Below are 26,151 nucleotides of genomic sequence, written 5' to 3'. Positions count from 1 at the left end.
TGTACTGTCAGCTTAGTCAAAAGCTAACATTATTATGATTGAATGTGTTGCCAGATATATATTTTTTCAGTCCAGAGCCTATTTTCATAAGTTTGGACTAGATTGACGCTAAAATCAGTCAATAGTAAAACCTTTGTTTTATTTTACCAGTTAAAACACTCAGTAACACCAGCTTGATGTCAGATATCACCCTTGTAATTGCAAAGCCCATTAGTGTCAAGATCAGATCAATATTTGTCTTGAAATCCGCAACAGTTGTTCAAGTGCCTATAACTGCTCATCAGCAGGTCATAAAACGAAGCTTCAAGATTGAAGGAAAATGTCTAGAAATTAAGAAATTTGCGGAGGGATATAATTAACCAATAAGCAACAATCCAGAATGTGATTTATCAATATGACTACTAAAATGTGAAATAAAATTGATTTTGACTGAACTGTTTAGGATACACAACTTTGATAGTCTGCTTAAATTTTGTTGAACTTTATCAGTTAATTGAAACTAATTCCCACAATATTTAGCTGAAATCAATAATGGATTATCTCGGAATATCTTTATAAAACATTTCTTTGGAAGATGTCATTGATGAAGAAACCAACACATTAGGAATATCCCTTGAGGAAATGGAAACCTCTTTAAATGCTCAGGTACTTTACATGTTTTACTCAAATATTCTTATATAAATAACTCTACTTATGTAAAGCAGTTACGTAACCTTTATGTCGTAAAGGCAGATTAAAAGCAATGTTTGTATTGAATACACCATGGAATTTATCTTAATGCTCAATTTAGATTAACATTATATTTTATAATGCTACGTAATTCCATTTACTAATATAACGATATTTGATCAAACTGTATTAAGTACATAAATATGTATGATGTATGCTTAACATAGTTAATGGTTTTTTAAGACTATTATAATTATTATAATATTTGACCTTTCAGGATTTGTCAAAGCATATCTTTGAGTTTGATGATGAATTTATCTTCAGCCTAAAGGTAAACTGTTATTATTTTTTGTTATTTAATAAATGTATACTGCCAGTGACGTTTATAGTTTGTTTGAGTGATTTAGACTCTTAATGTGTGTATTTAGATCAACAATTTTGTTTACATTTTATACACAACTCAATGTCTGCCTACCTCTTCTGATTTCTTTATCAGATGGATGTCAAAAGTTGTATTGTTTCGGAGTATTCACTACCTGTTGTTATCTGTAGAAATCGAAAGGTCATACAGACTTTTACAAACTTTTATTTGTATGCAATAGAACGGAACGGGTGTTTTTTAGCTATAATGGCATTATTTCAACTTTAAAATATTTAATTGTTTACTGCGCAATTTACTTTCACTTTTGGTTTTAAGTGTCTGCAGTATGATTCTTGTTTAAGGGTCATTGCTTTTGAACTTTAATAAACACAATAAACAAATCAGTTACACTGACGTTCTCAGACTCGTCATTTTTATTTATTTAAGTAAATCAAAGTTTCAAAAATTACAAAAGAACTATTTCAGTATAAATTCAAGCACATATCGGCTTTTTATATTTCCAGCGCAGGAGTATGTTTTTGCAATTTGTATTTACTTTACGCATGCGATTTTCTTCGGTTAATCATATTCATTAGATTCGGCGCAAAGGCGCTATTTGATTATATGCGCATGGAATTCATGTTAATGGAATGCGCGTTATATTATTGTGATATTTTGTTCATTAATGCTCTATAGAGTTTTTATAATTCACCCAATACCGTGATTCAGAGGCATACTTGAAATTAAGAAATGGCTGAGTGTTTGATAATCAGAACTTTGAACGATTTGTTCCTGTTTTTCCTGCATTATACCCGGCTAATTGGGTGCCAGACTTTTAAGGTCGTTGGTTTGAATCCCGGTAGGAAAATACGACTTTGATTTATACGGTCCCATAATAAAGGCGGTTGGCCTACTTGTTTATGACCCGGGACTCAGTCATTGAGAGGGATAATTGATATAATCGATGGACATTTTCAGTTCAATCGATGTAAAATAGAAAAAAGAAATACTTAGTATCATGAAGCTTTTGTAGTGAAATTCAAAAACACATGATTCAGAAATATTTAGCTAGTATTTATTAAACAAGTATTGCATTCTTGAAAGGGCAATACGAGGAGTATTCTCCCACGTTACAAGCATAACAAGGTGCAGTTATTTATGTTATGCTGTTGATATGTTTTCCTATTGCCCTCTCAGGAATGCAATATTTTTTAAAATGTAATTAAATGTGATTCTTCAATTCACAACGTGTATTACATTTACATTCATTAAATGTTATTTGCATGCATTTACTAAACGTGTAAAGGTATACTTTTTTCAATAATTAAGTATATATGCACATTTATGAAACCATCATGTTGTTACTATTTATTTAGTTATACATTTTTTATAACTGATGTGACTCTTTAAAGGATGTAGGAGCTAATGTTTGCACAATCAAAGCATTCCAGAGATTGACTTTTACAAGTTACACAATAACAAAATGATTAACATAGGTTATCGGCCTCATGTATCTGATACATACGGTGGAACATAACTGCCGTCAGATAATCTGTTAACGTCTGCGACTTGTTCGTGTTAACCACTTAATTATGCGATAATTATCAAGCTATCTAGTTAATAGAAACTGTTCTCTGTAAGATAAATATCACAATACTAAAAACTGGCATCAAAGTGCTCGGAACTGCCACCTTTTTCCCTTTTAGCTGCATAAACAGGTTATCTAGTTATGGTTAGCGAATTCCACTTAATTAGGAACATAATTACCGGCAGATAACATTCGTGTTACCACATATTTATAAATGCATTTTGGCCTTTAGCTTCAACTGGTTATCTAGTAAGTGTTTATGAATTCCATTAAGTAAGTACATTCTAACTGGTTAACAAGATACGATTCATGTTACCAGTTATTGTTTTGATTATTCCATGGATCATTTTCAATGTGCCCATATCAAGCAGTCCTACAGTTTATGCCAGGTTTCTGGATGTTGGTCCATTTTCGAAGCCTCACTTCACAGCTAGGTGTTTATTATGCATGTAATTGAGATAACCAATTTCTGTCAGCAGGGGCCCATTAACCACTCTTCCCTGGTCAGTTTTGGGGTCAGAATGGATATTTATCAGAGAGCATCTTCAGTACGATTTCTGCACTAAAATTCACGATGACTATAGAAAAGCAATTTATATCATTTACTCTAGTTTTAAACTATTTATGAAAATGAAAAAAAAAAACATAATCATTGATTCCATAGCAAAGAAATGAAACATTGAAGTAAATAAAAAAATATATTCAGTCTTATCGTTTGATTTAATTTCGAACGGAATAACTTTATACATGGGAGTTTTATTTATACTTTTCATTAAGATAACGTTAGCTGTCTACTTACTACAAAAGTATCAATATCAACCCTATTATACCCAATGAAATGTACAATTGAATGAAATGGATATTTAGGTTTTATAAAACATAATAATTTATGTATTACATGTATATCTAACAGTGTCAATAATGCAGTTATAATGAAGTTTGTTATATATGGTTATATTTAAAGAATATGTTTTTCGCAATTTTCACAACAAATGAAAATTAATACTTTCTTTTGCTGCATTTTTGGAACAAGAAAAGAATACTGCAAACTTGATACATTGCTATTTTTCACTTTAGGATGATTACGCGTAATTCAACCGTATTAAATCATAGCAACATTATCCAATTGCTAACAGTCTCATAATTATAAAGTCTAAATTTTGTAAACTCTGAAGTCATCACTTGGATTGAGGTTCGTATGTTTTCAGGTGAAATACTTTTTTGATTAAATTATAATAACTCTGGTTTTACTAAGTGCAGTGGGAAACGAAACCCGAGATGCAAAACGTCCTTACCTAAATAACGCCCGAGGTTTCTGGACTTTAGGTAATATAATCGAGTTTTAAGTAACACAAGTTGGCATATTACCTACAGACGGAATCACAGACAGACGACGGACGACCAAGGGCAAATCTATATGCCCCCCCCCCATTTTATGGGGGCATAAGATGTAATATTAAAAGAAATGTAATATTTTAACCATTTGCCAAAAAATAAGGTCATATATTGATGTACTTAGATATTCTTATTACTTATAACACAGCTTACAACTTATTTTTTTGTAATCTGAGCACTATATTACCTTGATGTTGAAACTGAACTTTCATAGGTTTCTATTGATACATTGACATTGTGGTATTTGCTAAAATGCATTTCAAAAAAACATCATTGCCCACTTTTCATGTGAATTATATAAGCCCTCTTTATGTTTGTGTATCTTAGTTTATGTAATTTTCTAGAAAATTCATATCCTAAAATATAGCTTTTGAAACAGCGATTAAAATCTTCTTTACTGACACAGTTAAATCAACGTTTGTTTTCTTTGTAAGATTTCTCTTCTTAATTTGCATTGTTGTGTGAGAACATTCTTCATTAGAAGAGTGATTAAACATTATACACACTTCATGGAAGCTTTCCATATTATATATATATCATATATATATATCACAACAAAGCAATACTGTATCTTAAACCACTATGTCCGGACTTTTGATATCATACCAGTATATTTGAACGTTATATGACTCCTTTTATTTTAATATAATATTTAAAATTATCCAACTTTTTCTGATCGTTTGCACTCCTACATGCACAGTTGATGTAAATTTTTAATCACAGCAGTCACTGAACTTTTATTACATGTTTCTGTAATACAATGTATGTAGAGCATTTTTCCAGAAATATATATTTTCTCCATATTATTTTCTCTTTGCGAAAAAGCAAAAATATGTGTATATTAAAGCATCTTATAATAGGGTAATAACTTATTAGTAGTGCGTTTTGATAAGGGAGATGGAATTCGACTCAAGTCGCACGAGGCGCTTACTGACTGAAATCAATATCTTAAAACATCAACAACAGTTGAATAAGACATTCCGGATCGACATGTTATTAATATATATATCAATGGTTTAAATCACTTAAAAGATACATGATTTCGTAATAAATGTTACATTCATGTCAAACTTGTTTTATGACGTCATTTAAACATTGCACAATGATACTTGATGGACGTCAGTATAGTGGATTTTGGACTACCGTATATAATAATAATAATAATAATAATAATAATAATAATAATAATAATAATAATAACTATGATATACAAAATTTATACAAAAGCATTCGGTAATAAAATTATTTTAATAATCAAGATAGCGAAAGTTGAAATACCAAGAAAAACCTCCTAACATAAAATGGCCCAAATCTCAAGACAAGAACAGCTATTACTCTCAAATTAATCAGACAAACAGCTCCCAGCAGGGAAAGGGTCAAGTGGTCAGTTTACAGTTATGTTAGATAAGTTCCACTGATAAGCCCGAGCATTCAGCTTGATGCTCAGTAGCGGCATTAACTGTAGGATTGCAAGTGTTCATAACCTCGTGTATAGTGGTCAATAGGTTTATAAATATATGCCTTTGTGCGGTTAAACTGAAAACTAATTTTCTACAAGGGTTAGAATTTTAATATTTTAGTAAGTACCATTGGCATGTAGATTGCCGTTATCCTAAGGTAGTTGGCGAAAAATAAAAATTAGTCCATTGCGCTCTACAATTCAGAGAAATTGCCTCCCATTTACTCCTCATTTTGAGAAAAAGGCTAATCAGTCCATGAAATCACCATGAAATTGTACCAGTCAATTAATTACCACTTAGTGGGCCATCCTGCTGGGCTGTTGAATGTGTGTATTCCCAGATGATCTTTGTTTTGACTGTTTTGACTGATACTGCAGTGTTAAGCTTGTGGTGAGTTTTTGCATGTATCAAAATGATCTTGAGAATGGGGTAAATATTTGCATACATAGAGAATTGGCCTACGCTAATTGATAAATTTAAAGTTAAAACTGAAATCACAATGTTTTCTTTACAGTTCTTGAAATTGATAAAGGGACATCTAAGTCATTTTTTTCGTATGATTTCTTTATCAGCCTAACTGGCGATAGCTTGTGTTCGGTCTTCAATTTTGTCATACGAGGTCGTATTTAAAATGAGTTGACTTGGGCGTGTGGGGATATTCATGACATTTAGTGATAGCTCTTATTATTAAAAATATATAATATCCCACAAATAGAGATCATTCTAAACTGTTTATGTAAGTATAATGGTATACAACAAAATTAATTCTTCAACTTAAAAGTTCAAGTTAACTGAATCATATGAAATTTAATGAACGACAAAAAAGTTAAAAATAAGATGTACAGCTCGTTTAAAACATGTGCATTGGAATTGAATACCAGCTGGGCAGTCAGGAGTATTTATAAGACTGTGGCTTATGTGTTGCTTCAGATCATTATCACAGAAATGTTGATAAGCAGTGACCCTGTGTAACCTCTATTAGAATGATAAGTTTGGAAGGCACAAACTCTTGACATTATATTTAATTTTGCACATAAAGAAGTAAAACTGGAAAAAAGTCATGATACAATACTAAAATGACGGTTTAATTCAGGAGTCCGATGAACCATTGGCTGTTGTTAGTCCAGAGGAACCCACACAGCCACTTCATACATCAACACCAAAGAAACCCATACATGTATGTATTCAACTGCCTGCAAAAATGGAAAAATTTGCTGCAGAAAACTGTACTTTTTACAATTAAGTTACCCCATAAAGTCATGTATTATTTTTAAATAATAAAGAACAATAAACAAATAGATCATATTTATGCACCGTGTTATATTTTCATTGCTTAAAAAAAACAGTTCATAGATATGTTATCAATTATAATTATTTTTCAGACAAGTAAAACAGGAAAAGGCAGACCAGTTCATATTTATGCACCGTGTTAAATTTTAATTGCTTGTAAAAAAAGTTCATAGATAATGTTTTATCAATTATAATTATTTTTCAGACAAGTAAAACAGGAAAAGGCAGACCAGTTGGGAGGTTATTAAAGCTTAAGAAAACAGGGGAAGTGCAACGTCTACAGCCATGTAGGAGATGATGTTTTCATAGCAATGTATCCCAGAGCCAGATCATCAGGGCTAGAGAAAAAGTATAGACGAAGGATTTCAACTGTAGAGTTGGAAGTTGGAAAAGTTTGAAGAATCCCCGAATTGTTTTGGTTATGTTACCAAACCTTTCAAGATTTAGTTGGTAATATTCCCAGAAATATATTTAACTCTGTCAATAAATATGAGCTGGTTAAGCTCTGCGATTATGTTAAAGAATCAGTATGTATTCGTAATGTTATTCCAAATAATTATTATTATTATTATTAATTTAGTTCATCCTCTGATACTGCTGCCTTTACGTCAACATATTTGTGTCTTTAACCATAGCACTAACCATGTACAAGCATTTGATATCAAAAACCTAAGTGTATGTGTTTAGACGATGTTCTGATGTATATGACTTATAAACGTCTGTTCTGTTCTTTTCTGTGTTTTTTTTTAAATCATAATATGCGAAAGTCCACACTTGTATTTAAAATAATTATTGTCAAATTGTAAAATTGCAAGAGACATACCTGTAATACTGAAATAACATTCTAGTAGGTTTAAACAACCAGGAATATGTAATCTATGTCTTCTTATCAATCAACACTTATTAGAGTCAAACGTCATGGTCATAACTCATATTCGCCATTAAAATGTTGTCGTATTTACTTATTCCCTTCTAAGAGGACACATTTTATCTGCAAATATTTGTTATCATCTGAACACGATTGAACACTATGTCTACTATCCTCACACTTTGAATGGTCATACTCTTTAAACTGCCTAAAAGTCATCCAATGGCAATGACCAATCAGCTGTCATTTAAGTCCATGCATATTTCGATTGTTCAAATAATCCTGACAACATGGCGCTCAGGGGGTGGTGGGGATTAATATTTGACAAACATCTCTTGTTATAAAATGTTTATATTTTTATTGGAAATATTACCAAACATTTGCGAATATTGCATGTTTTAGAAATGTTTAGAACAATTTTAGTCATACTTTAGATTATTCTGGGAATATTACAAACATGCTGAAAAACCTGCTGTTAATTTTAATACTATGCAATGAAGATTTTGGTAATATTTCCAGAATGTTTCATGTCCTACAGCAGCCCACGTGGAGCTTTTTCTTTTGGATTATTTTATTTCAATTCATCTTTTGATATGCCCAAAAAAGTTTTGGTAATGTTTCCAAATATTTCAAGATAATATAATTGTATTCAGGATGAATTTGAGAACGATAACGGAAAATGTTCGTAATTCATTTTGGGAATATTACCAAATATTTGTGACAATTCTAGTTTAAGAATGATATAGAAAATCTCTCGGCATAATATGGATTATTTTGGGAATGTTCTCAAAAATGTTGAAAAGCCCCAGTTTTCAATACTATACTATGAACTGTTTGGTCCTACATAAACTATTTGTGGAGTTTTCAAAGGCTTTTTGTTGAATTAGTTTGTTTCAGTTCATCTGGTAATATTCTCAAATAATTTTGGTAATGTTACCAAATATCACGATCAAATTGGTAATATTCCCAGAAAACCTGGACATTTTATTCAGAATCCTAGCAGAAGATGTTCATCATTTATTTTGGGAATATTACCAAATATTTGTGACTTTTCATAGTTGAAGAATATTTTTGAAAATTTCTCGGCATAATATCGATAGTTTTGGGAATGCTCCCAAAAATGTTAAAACCCCCACTATAACTTTAAATACTATACTTTGAAATGTTTGGTAATATTCCCGAAAGGTTTTGGTAATGTTACCAGAAATTTCAAGATTAACTTTGGTAATATTTCCAGAAAACCTGGACATTATTTCCAAGACGAATTTTAAAATGTTAGCCGAAAATGTTCATAATTCAGAAAAATTACCAAATATTTGTGACAACCCCTAGTTTTTATTAATTTTAGAAAACCTCTCAACATACTATGGATACTTTTGGGAATATTACCAGAAATGTTGAAAAACACACCATAACTCTTCGATACTATATTACAAAGTGTTTGGAAATATTTTCAAAATGTTTTGGTAATGTTACCAACTTTTCAAGATCAAATTGGAAATATTCCCAGAAAACATGAACATTATATTCAGAATCTTAGCAGAAAATGTTCATCACTTATTTTGGGAATATTACCAAATATTTGTGACTTTTCATCGTTGAAGAATATTTTAGAAAATCTCTCGGCATAGTATCGATTATTTTGGAAATGTTCCCACAAATGTTAGACCCCCACCATAACTCTTCAATACTATATTACAAAGTGTTTGGAAATATTTTCAAAATATTTTGGTAATGATACCAAATTTTCAAGATCAAATTGGTAATGTTCCCAGAAAACCTGGACATTATATTCAGAATCTTAGCAGAAAATGTTCATCACTTTTTTTGGGAATATTACCAAATATTTGTGACTTTTCATAGCTGAAAATATTTTAGAAAATCTCTCGGCATAGTATGGATCATTTTGGGAATGTTCCCACAAATATTGAAACCCCTACCACAACTTTCAATACTATACTACGAAGTGTTTGGAAATATTTTCAAAATGTTTTGGTAATGTTACCAAATTTTCAAGATCAAATTGGTAATATTCCCAGAAAACCTGGACATTAAATTCCGAATCCTAGCAGAAAATGTTTATCATTTTTTGGGGGAATATTACCAAATATTTGTTACTTTTCATAGTTGAAGAATATTTTAGAAAATCTCTCGGCATAGTACCGATTATTTTGGGAATGTTCCCACAAATGGTGAAACTCCCACCACAACTTTCAATACTATACTACAAAGTGTTTGGAATTATTTTCAAAATGTTTTGGTAATGTTACCAAATTTTCAAGATCAAATTGGTAATATTCCCAGAAAACCTGGACATTAAATTCAGAATCCTAGCAGAAAATGTTCATCATTTTTTGGGAATATTACCAAATATTTGTGACTTTTCATAGTTGAAGAATATTTTAGAAAATATCTCGGCATAGTATCGGTTATTTTGGGAATGTTCCCACAAATGTTGAAACCCCCACCGCAACTTTCAATACTATACTACAAAGTGTTTGGAAATATTTTCAAAATGTTTTTGTAACGTTACCAAATTTTCAAGATCAAATTGGTAATATTCCCAGAAAACCTGGCATACTATGGATACTTTTGGGAATATTACCAGAAATGTTGAAAACCACACTATACCTCTTCAATACTATACTATGAAGTGTTTGGTAATATTTCCAAAGATATTTCTAATCCTACAGAAATGCTTTGAGGACATTACAAAGGGTTTCTGTTGAATACAAATGTTACCATGCTGAAAAGGGAAAGTTGCGTTTTCCCTTTTCATTTTGCGGATTGTTACGAGATAAACCAGTTAAACTATATCAATATTTATACTTTCCGATGAACGCTACTTCTTCGGAAAGTTCGGATCGCAAATCATCGCATATTATTAAAAGAGTATGTATCTTCCTTTTGTTTGTATTTTCTCGAACAACTTTAATCAATATATTGGAAAGTGTGAATTTATAATATGTTAAATGAATTGTTGTGTTTTAATTTATTAACTAAATGATTTAAAGTTTCCTGCGTTATTTTGACGTGACATGATAACTGTCTACGGCTACGGTCTGGTCGATCTATGTATAGAATAGGTGAGAGAGAATTACCGTGAGGTTTTTCTAAAATGAAATGAAGTTTTCTTAACAATAATTATTTGCTTGATTGATGTCAATATCGGGAATATGATCGCAGTTGGGCTGCTTAAAGTACGCGCGGAGTTATTCGGACTCCACACACTTTTACCAGCCCAACGGCGTTCATACCTTAATAATGACATCAGTTACGCATATTATTACTTAAATATATGTATGAATGTTTAGTTAAATTAAAACACTATTTCATCGTTGTTAACTTCAAGACTAAAAGAGACACTGCGTAACTTTACCTACTACAAACATTTAAAAATTCGGTTTATCAGTTATTGTTATGAAACTAGTTAACTGTAAAAAAATCATCGATTTACATTACCATTTTAGGAAATGACAGGCACTAATCGGTTAGAGTTCTTGATCACTTAAAATATCTTTTGGATTCGACTTTTATTGCATGTGAACAGACTAAATAGAAAAGTAAAATCACGCTTGTTGCACATACTTTCAACGCGTTCTGCGCTTCCATTAACAATGTTAGAGACACCCATTTCAGCTGTACATGTTTTAATTAAGGAATGAATTGCGGGCTTGATGTCATTATCGGGGTATAAACGCAATTGGGCTGGTCCAAATGTGTGGAGTCCGGAGTACTTTGACATGCCAAATTGCGTTCATATCCCCGATAATGACATCAACCCCGCAATTCATTTCTTAAATTTACACCATTAGTTCATTGTTTTATTCAATAATTGTTAAAAAAATACTTCATTTCATTTAAGAAAACCTTTCAGTAACCCTTTCGTACCCATTCTGTAAATAGGTCGACCCGAATGTATCCGGAAGCATTTTTTTTCAAATGACGTCACAATAACGCGGGAAAAGATCAACCACTTGAAATCACTTTCAAACGTAAAATCCAAACACTTATGGCAACAATACATTTGAAATAAAATTTCAATACTTTCTAAAATGTTGATTTATATTTTACGGGAGCTGCTGACACAATACAAACAATTACAAGATCAACATTTTTCATGTATATTGTTATGCAATGAATTGCGATCCGAACATATCCGAAGATGTTGCGTTCATCGATTGATAAACGCAATTGCCGAAAGGCAGTTCATTTAAGGAATAGAAGTTGAGGTGTAAATATTAAAATATATGCACCTGTTACCAAAAAAACCCTTTAATTTTAACAATGATACTGGTAGCAACGTTAATCTTTAACGTTAAGAGTTTTGAACAATCGACCCTTTGTCAGTAAAAAAGAACAACTAACATCAACGAGCATGTACTTTATTGTACTTTACCCACGAAGTACAACGTGACACACATCTTAAGTAAAATACGGAATGCTAACACACTTAGGTGACATTTCAGCGCCAATACTTGTGCTATAACAACTGGGGACATACTAGAAAGGGAAACAATTTTCACAACTCAGACAAGTCGTTGTTAAACCATCTGGTCTTCTCATGAATAATTCAATAAAACACGGTCAGACAGCTGGAACTATATATACACTTCACATGGACGAAATAGAAAATCAGCAGTTCTGTATCAGGCATACTTAGGTATGCTATTAGCTTATAAGTACAACTGCTTAACTTTAATATAACTAATACGGTACTCGTATAGTGTCCAAACAATGCTTGTGTATTTCCTGACAAAACTGTTGATCAATACAAACAAAACCATATTGATTGACCAATAATGACAAACCCATTGTAACAAAAATATTCTATACACTATTGAAGGAAACAATGCTACATTCAAATGCTTAAAAATAATTTTTGAGACATGTATATACAATCATATATAACCGTTACGAATAATGAAAGAAGTTCGATATTTTAATACATGAACAATTGTATTGGATTGTATTGCACTTTTATCATGAAACAAAAGAAAATGACTCTAAAATGTTTGTTTTTATATTAACAAAACGAAAGTTTTCTGCTTTTCATATTTTATACAAATGTTATCACATTACTTTAATTTTTGCAGAATGGTGACCTGATAAATGGTCACTTCAACAACCTTATGAAATATTCACACTCATTCACTTTATTGGATTAACATGAACATCATTTCTGTACAATAAAACAAATAGCATATAATTATTTTTTCAGAGCAACTCTTAATGTTTCTATAATCGTTCGAATCACAAAAGTTAAAAGACAAATGTTCGCTCTTCAAATATGTATCTGCGCATGTGCTATTCGAATCTGCACCCGATTGGTTGGCGTGATTTTATCTCTATCGCAGTCACACGAAATGGAAGGTTTTCTGTCTGATGAAGAATTTAGAATCATTTTATATTTTAAGATAGGAAATTGTTCATATTCCAAAGCCATAATCTTTCTATGAATAATCAATACGAATCATGAAATCACTCATCATTCATATTGACACTATCAGCTCAGAAATAATTCAATAACACCCCCAAAAATACTAGCACAAATAGATCCACCAGGCTTTATTTGGAGCTGGCAGTTGTAACCCAGAGCAATACAATAGGTTTTCAAGAAGGGTTATTGGCAAATGTTTGAGTGGTTGTAAGATAGCCAGCGAAGAAGACTGACGGTTTCCAAAAACTTGAGTAGTGAAGGGAAAACAAATTATTTTATTTTCTTATATAGGTCGTGACAATGTCGTTTAATTATTGCATATAATATCTAGGTAGCAATCTGAACCATATATTTGAAGGTAATTTCAATGTCAAGTTGTGTCACTGACGGAAATCATCAATAGATACGTCAATTTATATTTCTTATACCTACAAGTAATATGTGTTTGTGGCCATGAGCAGATATGTTTGTACATTACACATAGATTGCAAATAGCCCAGGAAGCGAAGAAACATCTCAAACTTATAAGTGCGGTAAACAATACAACTTAGATACGAAGTGAATCGCAGGAGTTAGAAAAAGAAAATAACAGTGATACGTATCTTGAAAACACAAAAGTGCAGAGAACTTTCAAATAACAACAATTATTATGTAAATCATTGTCTGGGAATCATCTGACTGGGAGACAAAAGTACGATAATAGAAGATTTCATTTCTGGTGGGGAAAGAGAATGCTTATCGGTGCTAGGGGAAATGGGCCGTAAAGCCAATATTTGCAACCGCCAGTTATGGGAGTTTATTGGGCCCGAACCTTCAACGTCAATTTATGGTGTGGGTTGGTAGAGATATATTGTATGTGTAACATATGTCCATGTGCAAGCTGCATAATATATCATTGTGTGCACAATGTAGAATATATATATGTGCATCTCATACAAAATATCTATATGCACGGTGTAGAAACATATTTATTTGCACGTCGAAGAAGATATTTATGTGTGTTCACGTGATAAGCTTTCAGTATAGCGATACAAGGCCAGATTATACCACAGTGTTAAAATGAAAATTGACCGTGCCATAGCGGTACCATTATCAAATATTATGAGAAGGATTAGGTGAACTGTGTATGTACTTACTTAACTTGTATATGAAATGAGTCTCTGTCTCATGTCCAAATCCTTTGAACGCCGTTTAAGTCGATCAATATTTGTCCTCAGTATGTCATGGTACCTTAGTCGCCGTGGTAGTTAAAGTTTACATTTGCATGTATATATGCAGATGGTGGACCTTGGGGCGGCTACAGCAACCATGCTGAACTATTCAATGTCCCTGTCACTCAGATAAATGCTTTTACACATTTTACAAATACTCTACAAGAGGTGTCCGTTGGTGCTTACATACGGAATATAGAGCCGACATGAAATTTATGGCTCGAACCTTTAAAATGAAACAGTGAGCTAGACCTTATCCGGAGCGTCGGTAGTGTCAGTTCGGCCTGTCGTGTAGACAAGGTCAACAAGTTTCATGAAAGTCCTTCAACGGATTTAGTATAAATGGAGTGGACATAATGTATATGAATCAAACAGTTACATCCACATAGAGCCGTTGCAAATGGAGTGTGAAATCTGCATGTCGCCTCGATGTGATAGCATTTAATCCATCAAACTGTTGAGGTGATAAAGAGAAGACTCGATTCATCTTTAACTGTGACCTTTACCTGGAACTGCGTGTCTGGAATGTGGGTTTTGCACATCGTTTTAATGTCGTGAACATTTGAATTTCATGGGCATTTTTGAAAGGGCTAATGTGAAACGGGGCAAACACGAAACAGTGAAATACAGACAACAGACGGACTGACATCCGTGCTGTATCAATATAGTGATACACATTTAAACTGATAAAAAATATTGCAATTTGGTCATTTCTTTCGAATCTTACACTGCATCGAGATTAAAACATTCAGAGTGATTGTGAGTTGATGGTTTGTTTCAAAAGCAACACTGAAAGCTCGTTTACTTTTAACAAAAACCCTAGACTACTCCGCACGGGATATTGAACCATTATGATGAAAGAAACAACAATACTGCAGGTCGAATACTTGCAATAACTAAGCGGAATGTATCAACAAAGCACCAGTTATAGTCAATTGTTCGCCAGCAATGAAAAGGAGTTGTTGCATGATGCCCTAAAAGGGGGGGGGGAACAGATTGAATCATGGACAGTTTTATGGCTGGCATACATGCAGACTTCAACCGTCACAAGATCCCGACGTCTAATTAACGTTTGGGCAGAAGTGAATGAATAGCAACGGTCCTGTCACTATATTGATCCCAAAGATAGGAGAAAATTAAGAGTGACACACCGCTCATTCACCGCGTTATCAACAAATAGTATCAAGACGTGTTTTAAACTTTTCTGCGCCTGTGCATTGTTATTATCATTTACTCACTCTTGAAACATGGACGAATAGTTTTGCTATCTCATTAGGTCTGGTATTGTTTAAGGTTAATGCGACCGAAACTCATTTCTTTTGCTAGAATTTTGTTACATTCAATGGTACGTGTGATCTACAGTATTCGGAAGAGTTAATTCATTAACATCCGAGATAAAGCAAGTCAAAATATATGATCAATGAATAACGAAATATGTGAAAGTTCTTGTTTAGTTTAAAATGACACTTTTATCTTAAAATGTGTTTTATGTTTAAATAGGATTTGTAAAAGAATAAACACCATAGAATCGTTGTTAAATTTTATATTTCATCTATTTGAAATTAGAACCGAAACAATTGTGATCTGCAGTATCTCTAATAATCTGTTTCAGCCGTACGTGTTTTTAATATATGAACATGTTACAAAAAAGTTCACATTTTAAACTTAACAACGATGCAACTCACAAACGAAAACAACAACCAACTAGTATTAGTCTCGAAACATGTGCTTAATCGTACTGTACCCATAAAGAGAAACGTAGCATACAACTGAAGTCAAATACGGAAAGGTCACACACGTAGCTGAACAGTGTCGAAACCTATTACATTTCTACGAACATGACATTATTGCCATTTCATTGAAACGCCACCTGGTCTTCACGTGAATAATTGAATAATTACATTCAGACATGAGATATATACCGCAAAACAACGAGCTGAAATTTAGTAGCTTTGTTTTACTGCCAGCCTCTTGGCCATGACTGATTTTATGTTAATCATTATCGGTGCATTCAGAAAGAATTTCATTTAACATAGTTAATCTTGAAAAGGCAAAGGAATATGACGATGTCGAGCTAACAGACACCGATTTTGTTCAAACGACCACAAATCCATTAAATTACATATACGTAATATAATGCATATAATGCTTTTCTATAAAATTAAATCATTTAACGCGTAAATCTACCTAGTAAAGTTCAAATGTGGTTTAAGATGCTGACTGGATACAAACCAATATGTGTGATAGGACGTTCCAAGAATATTCTTTTAAATGTTCAATTGCATAAAGATGTTGCTTATTGTGCATAAATGATATGTACCGTAAGTATTGAACGGGTCATTACTTGATCCACATAAACCACAATGCCAATTAATCACAGTGAAGAAGACGTTTAATTTTTCGACCTGCAAATGTGTACGATGCATTGAATTTCTTAATAATTTGCATATATGCTATCAGGGGCATTGATTGGAGATAATAGCCTCTCCATCTATTGCCTTTTAATTTTGGTTCTTGACGCCTACCATAAAAAATGGGTATAGCCTTGAGTACGACTAGTTAAAATGTATTTGCCTAAAACGTTTTTTACTATCTTTCATGCACGTTAAAAGGGTATTTTATGTCTACAATTATAGAAACAAGATAAGAATAAAATACATGCTTGAAGTTCAGTAAGAGCTCCCTTTTAAAGAAATAGTTAATCGTTCTGGTGTCTAGGAGGCGTGTGGGGTATTCATTTTGTGCTAGATCTTGTTATAAACAATTGTTTTAAACACTAATATTTTTAAAATAAAAAATGTAGAAAAAAATATTCTACTTTTAATGTTCAAATAGATAAACCATCAATTTTAAAACATGCATATATATGCATATGAACAATGTCATATGACTACAATGAGCATCCATCAATAAGTATAGTTCTTTAATATATGAAAAATACGTTTTTCATGTATAAATAGAAATATGATTTGAATTGGATTATTTAATACATGTATATAAAACACATTTCATTGCTTCATTTGAGCTTGTACAGAATGTTGTACTGATAAGGGTCAAGTTGACAGCCTTTTTGGACACATTCCCTAAAAATAGATAAATATCAACAGCAACAATGTGCAATAAACCCAAAAATCGATTATTAATGTCTGCGAGGTATATTATAGCATGAATTGGCAATTAGTTATGGTTCTATTTTCGGTCGTATCACAAATGTCAAAAGCCAACGGAAGTTTATGAACATGCGCCAATTTCTCTCTCTTGAAATAGCCATCTGCGTATGTGGCGTCTAAATCTAACACACCATTGGTTGAGGCGATTTTAACCTCGTCGCAGTCACAAGAAAAGGGATTATTGATGAGTGATAACATTTAAAACTGACATCTCCGAGTGTTCTCCCATGTTCCAATTCGGCATCGTATAGTAGTAAAATCTGCAAGCTATTGTTAAAACCAGCATAAGCAAACTTCAGGGTAGCATTGATACTCGTGTGTCTTAAATCAATCTCCTCAAATTTGAGAGAGTATATAATGCGTAATCACCGATATACATCAGCAGGGATAGATAAATCTTCTTCAAATTTGTCAGTCGTAATAACAATTTTGCCGCTTTCGGTATGTTATTATGTGCCAGATTAAGTGTATCTTATCCATCTAGTCCAAGAAAAGCATCATTCATTTCGTCAACAATTTTGCAATGTCTTAATGATAACAATTTTAAAGGTTTTAAACTGATATTTTCGAATACGAAATTAGGGAAAAATTCTGTGTATAATCCATTATCGTCTAAGAACAATGAGTCTACGTTAAGATCCAACCTTCCAACCTTTTAAAATGTTGAGGCGTAAGAGTCTTAATTTTGTCAGTGTGTCTGAAAGCGGGTTAAATACCTCGCTCTCAATTTTAGTAACTCGATTCTTTTTTGTCAAAAGTACAATCTTTAAATTCCTTTAAGATTCGGCAGTCATATGAGATGCAGTTATGTTTTCTATCAACAGTCTTCGAATCGATTTATTTGCATGTACATTTAACCCATCTTAAATATTGAATATTGCGAACATCACCAAAGCAGTCAACCAATAGAAAGTCATCTATCTCATCTGTTTCAGCAGTAACATGATTTCATTGAATTTGGGCAAATTGATGACATCACTGCTGAAACTGTAAAAGTTGTCACTGTATAGTACAATGCCTGTGCCATCTTTGAATATTCAACGCAAACTCCTAAAAAAGAAGGTTAAATATAAAACAGTCTCCTACATTTCAAGTGTTCTTTAAAGTTTAAAGTACATGACGGAGTTTGCTTGGTATAAACATAGATATTGTGACGTTTTTTATGAAGTAACTGTTATACTATAGTCAATGAACCAAGGACTGAGTTCTCGAAACAAGACAAATAATTTGTTGTTTTAATTGGTTCAGATAATTCATAGTGTTATATTAACTTGAATCGTTTCACTTTTACATACAAAACGAAGAAAACGTGAGGTTAAACAAAGCAAATGATGTTTTAATGAAATTAAAAAAAAACAACATCGTGCTTGATTTCGAAATTTTATTTTTCACTATTGAAGATTACATATTATCTTATCAATATCTAGTTACCGGAAACTATTCCTAATTTTGTATGCATTATAAGTACTGTATGTGCAACTTTGGTCACAATACCAGATACCATAGATAGACCAGACGCTTTTCATACCGCAATACAGCTGTCTACTGTCATGATATATTTTTTCATTCATCCGCCTGTACAATCAACAAACATCGCCGGGCCAACACGACCAATCGCATTGACAGTGATGCATGCATTAGCAATAAAATATTCTTGGTATGGACTATGTTCAGAAATGCTCGAAGGCAACTCATCTCCCAGACTTTATCCGACTATGTCGACATTTCTATTTATCATAGTTAATAGCGTCCAAATTAAACGGAAGGGTAATATCTAGGGACCAATAGTAGGGTGTCGTTATTTACTGGCAATATAAATTATTGATACAATGCAACCCGTTTTGTTGTAGTTTAAGTGCTGAATGTCCAAACATTTAATTTGAAAAATATGAACAGGAAAGCGTCCGATTTAAATGTTTAGAATTAATTGTTTAATCGTAGTCACTTTTGCCAGCAAAACAAAGCTTTGGAATTATTGCTGCATTGTGTTGATAGCTAGAGTTTTTTAAGTGTTAAGTGTATCTGTCTGTGGTTTAAATTTGTACTTTGGCTGTTAATGAAAAGCCCTACTTACAAGCAACCAAAGCAATGTCAAGGTTATGTGTAACCCATATACAACACAATGTTACTCTTTAAAACAAACCCAATAACTACGATGTATTTTGTCAATCCTAAATTGGCTAAAACAGGGACATCAGATATTTTTTTAGCAATATAGTATCAATAAAACTACGAATGCATAAAGGTCTGTCCAGGAATATCAGTAGAAAGAAAAAAAACGCCTGCCCATGATTATCAAACGAAAGCGAAAACGCCTGTCCATGATTATCAAAAGAAAGCGAAAACGCCTGCCCAGGATTATCAAAAGAAAGCTGCCCATGATTATCAATAGATTTGAATAGTGCACTTTATCTAAATACAGGCAACATAGCTTTTCAAATCGACCATGTAAACTGTTGAAATCTAGTTATGAAATTTGTTGAAAGCCGGTCAGTATAGCTGTTTCGTTATGAATATCAAAGAAAGATTTTTGTTTTTAGACGACACCTCATATAACACCAAATAAGTCAAGAACAAGACGCAAATGAGCCAACAAATCACCCGGCCTTTGTGCAATAAGACCGACAGTCGACATAGTAAATAACGTTATTGTGAAACGGCAGGGTAATGGCGAGGGACTTGCACTCTTGATAAAGTACTAAAACGATTGATGTATTGTCACATTTTCGGAATTTTAACTTACTTGTTTTCAATATATTTGGTAATTTACAATTTACAATTAAATTTCAATCTTTTCGTACAATTTATGTCACTGCGTTTGCAGAAATTCGAATTGCCATACTCTTCCTTCTTGAAATCAGCTTTATGTTTTAAAATCATCAGACCGATATTTATAGCTTGTTAAAAATTATGATGCCTTTTGATTTTGTTTGCAGATGTTTTCGAGTTTAAACTCAGGCTCAGAAAATCGAATGTAAAATGTAAAACGTTAACATACCAATTTGTATCTATTTGTTGCTAACTTTCACCGCGTTGCATTCAGTTTTCTCTGACCAAAATATATATTAATAAATATAGGTTATACGTATTTATGGTCTGTCTTAAGTATAAACGTTGTGTGTCTTTCGGTCAGTGTATGTAAACAGGGTCTTTGCAAATTAAAATGGCCACTAGGCTTGTCCTTGATATTGCCATTATATCATTGAGATTGGCATCTTACGAAATCTTTCTGGAATGAACGTCTTTAACATATCACCAAACCTAAAAGAATTCCCAAAATGTACATCTCCTTTCGAGAATCGATATCTTGTTAGAATTACGAAGCAATAATTTAATCTGTAGTGATTTATTTTTACATAACGAAAAACGCAGAAGTTAACTTATTCCCTATTATCGGTCTGGGCGCATGTGAGTTTGGTTTGTGGTCACCAAGTCGGACAATTGGATTTCCTCTGGGTATTCCGCCCCCCCCCCCCCCCCCCAACACAAGACAACACTCTCGCGCAACATCGTGCCAACGAGAGTGATTTGTATCAGTTGCAATAGCTTGTTTCACAATCGTTGTAAAAATAAATAAGTGTAAGCTTACTTATTCCCTTAAAGTACATTTTCTTTTGGAAATTGATATTGTTTAGCCAAAATTTTATATTAACGAAAATTCCAATGAGATGTTGAATCTAGCCGTTAATATGTAACTCAGATCAATTCAATGTGTTCCAAAGGTGTAACTGGCAAAGGTTTTCATGATCGTAACATAGCCAAATTACAGATGATGATAAGGTTTTGTATTCTGTTTCTTGTGGTTGAAAGTGAAAGCCAAACTAGAGTTTGTTTTTTCTTGAAACAATTTAAGTTCGCCCCGCGGCAATTGGTCCTGTTCATTTGATCAATTACAGATTAACCACATATAAATCGTTTATCTAGGAACTTAAACATATTCATCGTTCACAAGGCAACATAATTCAATCAAATGTGTGATTAATTTATTAAATACTTTCAAATTGTGAAAATATTTCACCTAAATATCAGCCTTCATTTACATACGCTAATGAAAAGTTTTAGCTTACGATTTTAAACAAAAACAATGATATATTAGACATGTGGACATAGAAATATCATTTTAATGAAATATATCTTGTGGTGCGTGTTTCCAAAGTAAGAACATTGTTATATTCATACAAATCACATAATCTTGCCAAATTTAACAAACATCACAATTATGGTAAATACGCCTTATCGCATTGTAATGCTCTAGTAATAAATGATCACGGTAATTCATAAACGACAGCTTACTATATAATTTGCTAAAAAATATAACACATTTTCCTGACGTTTTACAATTATGTTTACAGTCCGATTTATCAAAGTTGGTAGAGTCGATGCGAAATGGCAAAGCAATAATTAGGATCTTGATAAAAAAAACTGGTATTATATCGCCAATTATTAAAGATTCGATTTTTTCTTCAAAACTAACAATTGTGAACTGAAATGCTTCAAATATTAATGTTACAATATACTTAATCTAGAGTTGTTGCATTGCTATTTAGAGAGTTGTTTTAGTTTGTATGGAGATATTTAAATTATTTTATTCAAAATAATCACTTCGGGACTCAATCATGAATAATGCTTATGAGTATATGGTTCTGTCTAAACAATCAGTTTTCTATGAAATAAATGCATCAACTAAGAGCAGTTAAAATAAATAAGTTTAATCATAAGATCCCAGAAATGGAGAGCGAGGGTACTGAATCATGGACATATAGGCTAAAATTACCAGCAGAATACCACCGTCACAAGATCCCGACGTCAAATTAACGTTTAGGCCGAAGTAAATGAAAAGCAGCGGTCCTGTCACTATGTTTACTCTGGCCATTATTCATTCCCTGTTCTCTATGACCATTTACTGTTAATGTTGTATTCATCCAAAAGATAGAGAAAAAAATAAAGTGACATATCGCTAATTCGGGCGTAATCAACAAATAGAATCGAGGCATATTTGTGCTCTTCTTAATCAACTTATGATATTAGAGTTAACTCGCTCTCAATACATTGAAAGTAGTTTTTTATATTTTATAAGGACTTGTTTTGTGGATGGCATGGCCAAAAACCAACTTCTGTTTGTTAATAGAAACTTGTTTCTGTAAATGGGGCGTGGTAATTGTAATTTAAATAGCATTAGAGAAAAACCACATACATATTCATCGATGAATTGACAATGTATGAAAAATCCTATTTAATTTCAATTTAGCACGTTTTTCTAAAAGCATATCAAATCATCATGGTATTTTAAACATCGTTAATGCTTAATAACTTAATAAACACATTTGTGATCTACAGTGTTTCTAATGCTAATCAAATGTTTAAGATGTACATGTTGTCTTTTGGGTATATGAGCACTAAATACGTCACCTTATAAAGTTAACAACGATGCTGGAAGGAAAGTTTTTAATTTAATGATGATCTGATCAATCCGCCCTATGTTAGTGTGAAACAACAACAACTAGCATTTACATCAAAACTGTACTAAAATGCACTGCATAAATAAAGTCAGTCTTGACACAAAACTGAAGTAACATACGGAAAGGTCACACACTGACTACAGGAAGCATTGTCCATTGTGTAGACCTTTTGTTCTGGCCATCTGGTCGTTACATGGATAATTAAATACACACATTCAAACAGCACATATCAAGATATAAACTTCACGACATTGTTCTGATATTCAGCAGCTTTGTTTTACTGCCAGCCTCTAGGAGACGCCTGGTTGATTTTATGTTGTTTCGCGTCATCAAGCGGTATGGTTTCCAGCCCTTAGAATGGACTTTATTTACATTGGAGTTAAGTATATTTAGGTTAGGGTTAATTAAGTAATTTTTAAAGAAACTACGGTCGCTTCGCTCCTCTCCGGTTACATATTCACATATTCACAAGGAACTTACTTAAAAAATTCTAATTGACTTGGTGTCTTAGTCCCTACCAAATTGCATCAGTTTTAGGATTAAGCCGTGCGCCTGTAAAATAAACCTGGCAATCACTGCAAGATATTGTGATGTCATTTAAATCAGCGTTGCCACTGGAATTGCGGCTTTGCATATGCAAACAGTACGCGTGGCTATATGTGTGTGAGCAGTTATAGCAATTTATTTAATCATTATGAATTGTCTTTAGCAATAAGAAACAATTTATCACAAATAAGAAATAAATACTTTAAACATATAAGGCCTCGGATTGGCGTACACTGTTATACTAAGTAAAAATATGTGACGCCCTAGAGGTTAGAGATACTTGATAAGTTTAAACGACCCCCAATCCATTTAATTGCATGTACGTTATATAATGCTTGGAGAAAGTGGCTAGTATATTCAACTATACTTACCTTTAAAGCAAATGATCATTTCATGTGAAAACGTAGAACTAATTAAAAACGTTCAAACGTGTTTATCTTTACTTTCACTAGATACTTCAAAATTATGACAATCATGTGATAAAATGGTTAAAGGCCAATGCAAACACAAGTATGATGGAACTTTGTATATTGATGCGGCAAAGAGAAATATGCACAAGTTCTAGTTTACTATGCAAAACTTGGTAAACGTAAATTTATTGGATGTTATGTATCCACACTACGTGTATGATGCCTTCTTACTATTGTGCATTGGTGAAGTATATTAGCAAGGCCAGTGATTGTTTGGAGAATACTACCTTCTTTTCTATGGCCTTTTAAATGGGATCATGACGCTAACCACATGCTCAATTTCATATGGCCTTAAGAACGACAAATTAACATTAACATACACAATAAGTCGTTTAATGTATTTTGTTCACGTTACAAAAATGATAACTTATTAATTCAATAATACAAACCAACAAATTTTGGTGATGAAATATATATTTTTAAGGTTAGTTCGGTCGGTCGGTCCGTCAGTCTTGTACGGACGATCACTAATGCAAGGGTCGATGAATTTAAATGTAAACCTAATTAACACAAACACATATAAGTCAAGTTCGAGTATAGTTACAAACTATTTTTGACGACGCTAGGACCTTTAGTTAAGCATTGGTAAAACATACTTCGTCATTTGTGTAACACATGAAATTAAAGACGGATTGGAATAATCTTTCTTGCAAATATCTAACACTATAAACTACAGGTCAAGTTCGACATTGAGAACAAACTCCGTTTTTAGGCAGATATGGTCACTTTTCAACTTAAACTCATGAAATGATTGACGGATTACAAAGACCGTTTGTACAATTGTATAACATCAATAAACACAAACCACGTTCTGCTCACAAACAAATGTATTTTCACAGAACTATATTCCCTTTTTATCTTAGTATTTGCAAACCAAAGGTGTCCGGACGATACTTGGAGAGTCGAACTTTATTTAGATGTCTTAATGGAATACACATATAAACACTTGAAATCGTTTTCCGCTAAAGGAAAATCACTGCGTAGAAGATTGGTCAGCCCGCCTGTCTCTCACTCATGTGTGATTGGTTCCAGTTTCGAGTGTACTTTATTTCGGGTTCTCATATACGCCTTGTAACTATTTTAGCGTTGAATACAAATAGTGATTTAAGTCATTTGGCAATCAAAATCCGCAATACATGGTTATTTAGTAAAGATTACAGTGGACGACGAAGATATCCGACATATCTTGGCCCTAAGTATGGGTTCATTGACGGCCATAGGACACGGTAGACAACTCTTCGAGACCTTTCGTCACATAGAACATGTCTAAACAGCCCCGACAGTGGCATCATAGCTGGGTTCCCACCTTCCGTATCGAAGGAAGACCTTTGCAAATAATAAATCATCTCATATTTGAACACAATTATAATGTATATGTCATACGTATTGTTTAACTGTTTTATTTTATTGCTACATGGGCGCAACGCTCTAGTTAAATGCACACAACACAATGAGCAATGCAACGTGAGCGGACTTTTGTATAAATTGTAATTTTGTTTAGTAATGGTTACAATTTATATAACTCATTAGCTCAAAATGCGTACACGTTCAATATAAAGAATGGATCAATCGTTATGAATCGTTTCACATATGATATTTTATTGCAGACTCCTTCATCTACAACAATTACATGTACATGTTACTTGCCCATGTGGCAGAAAAGTAAGGTGGGGACACGTGGGAAAATCTTGTGTCGTCACGATTTTTTGTTCCCCTTGGAATGAAGTCAACTAAAATACTGAAGAAGAAATCAGACGTTCTTTCAAGTGAAATGGTGCATCCGTACATATACAAGGACGATTCGTTTGAGAATTCAACTTCAGATATTTATGGGTATGCTCCCTTATAAACTACTAGCTCCTAATAGTTTTAACTATATTTATTATTTAAATCACTTATACCCAGCAAGACGTAAAACACGGAACGTTACCCATTTCAAACGGATTTAAGCGTATTGTTTTATGTTTGTTTAAAATTTTAAGAGAAATGTTGTGAGCTTGTCACCATTTTCAGACAGCACCCGGTGGAGCCAGCAGGAGCCATATTGACGTCTGCAGAGAATATGGTGCGTTATTTACAGTTTTTCCTGAACAATGGGAATACGACTGTAGAACAGCTGATAGATCGACCCTAAGCTCTTCAGAAAAGCTTTCTCAGGTAGTCAGATACTTAAATTTAGCAAATATTTGAACAAATATTTCAATTTGCTTACTTACTTTTGATT

The 26,151-nt window shown here is 32.8% G+C and overlaps 1 long non-coding RNA gene across 1 annotated transcript; it reads left to right on the top strand.

Moving 5' to 3' along the window:
* Nucleotides 1–67: 67 nt before the first annotated feature.
* LOC128218832 (uncharacterized) lies at nt 68–6,650 on the top strand. The gene is made up of 3 exons (XR_008258477.1): nt 68–645; nt 947–1,000; nt 6,567–6,650. It is a non-coding gene; the product is annotated as an uncharacterized LOC128218832 (long non-coding RNA).
* The last annotated feature ends 19,501 nt before the right edge of the window (nt 6,651–26,151 follow it).

Source organism: Mya arenaria, chromosome 15, assembly GCF_026914265.1.
Source record: "Mya arenaria isolate MELC-2E11 chromosome 15, ASM2691426v1".
Classification (NCBI taxonomy): Eukaryota; Metazoa; Mollusca; class Bivalvia; order Myida; family Myidae; genus Mya; species Mya arenaria.
The sequence above is the reverse complement of the archived record's forward strand: the minus strand, read 5'-3'. Positions and strand labels throughout refer to the sequence as shown.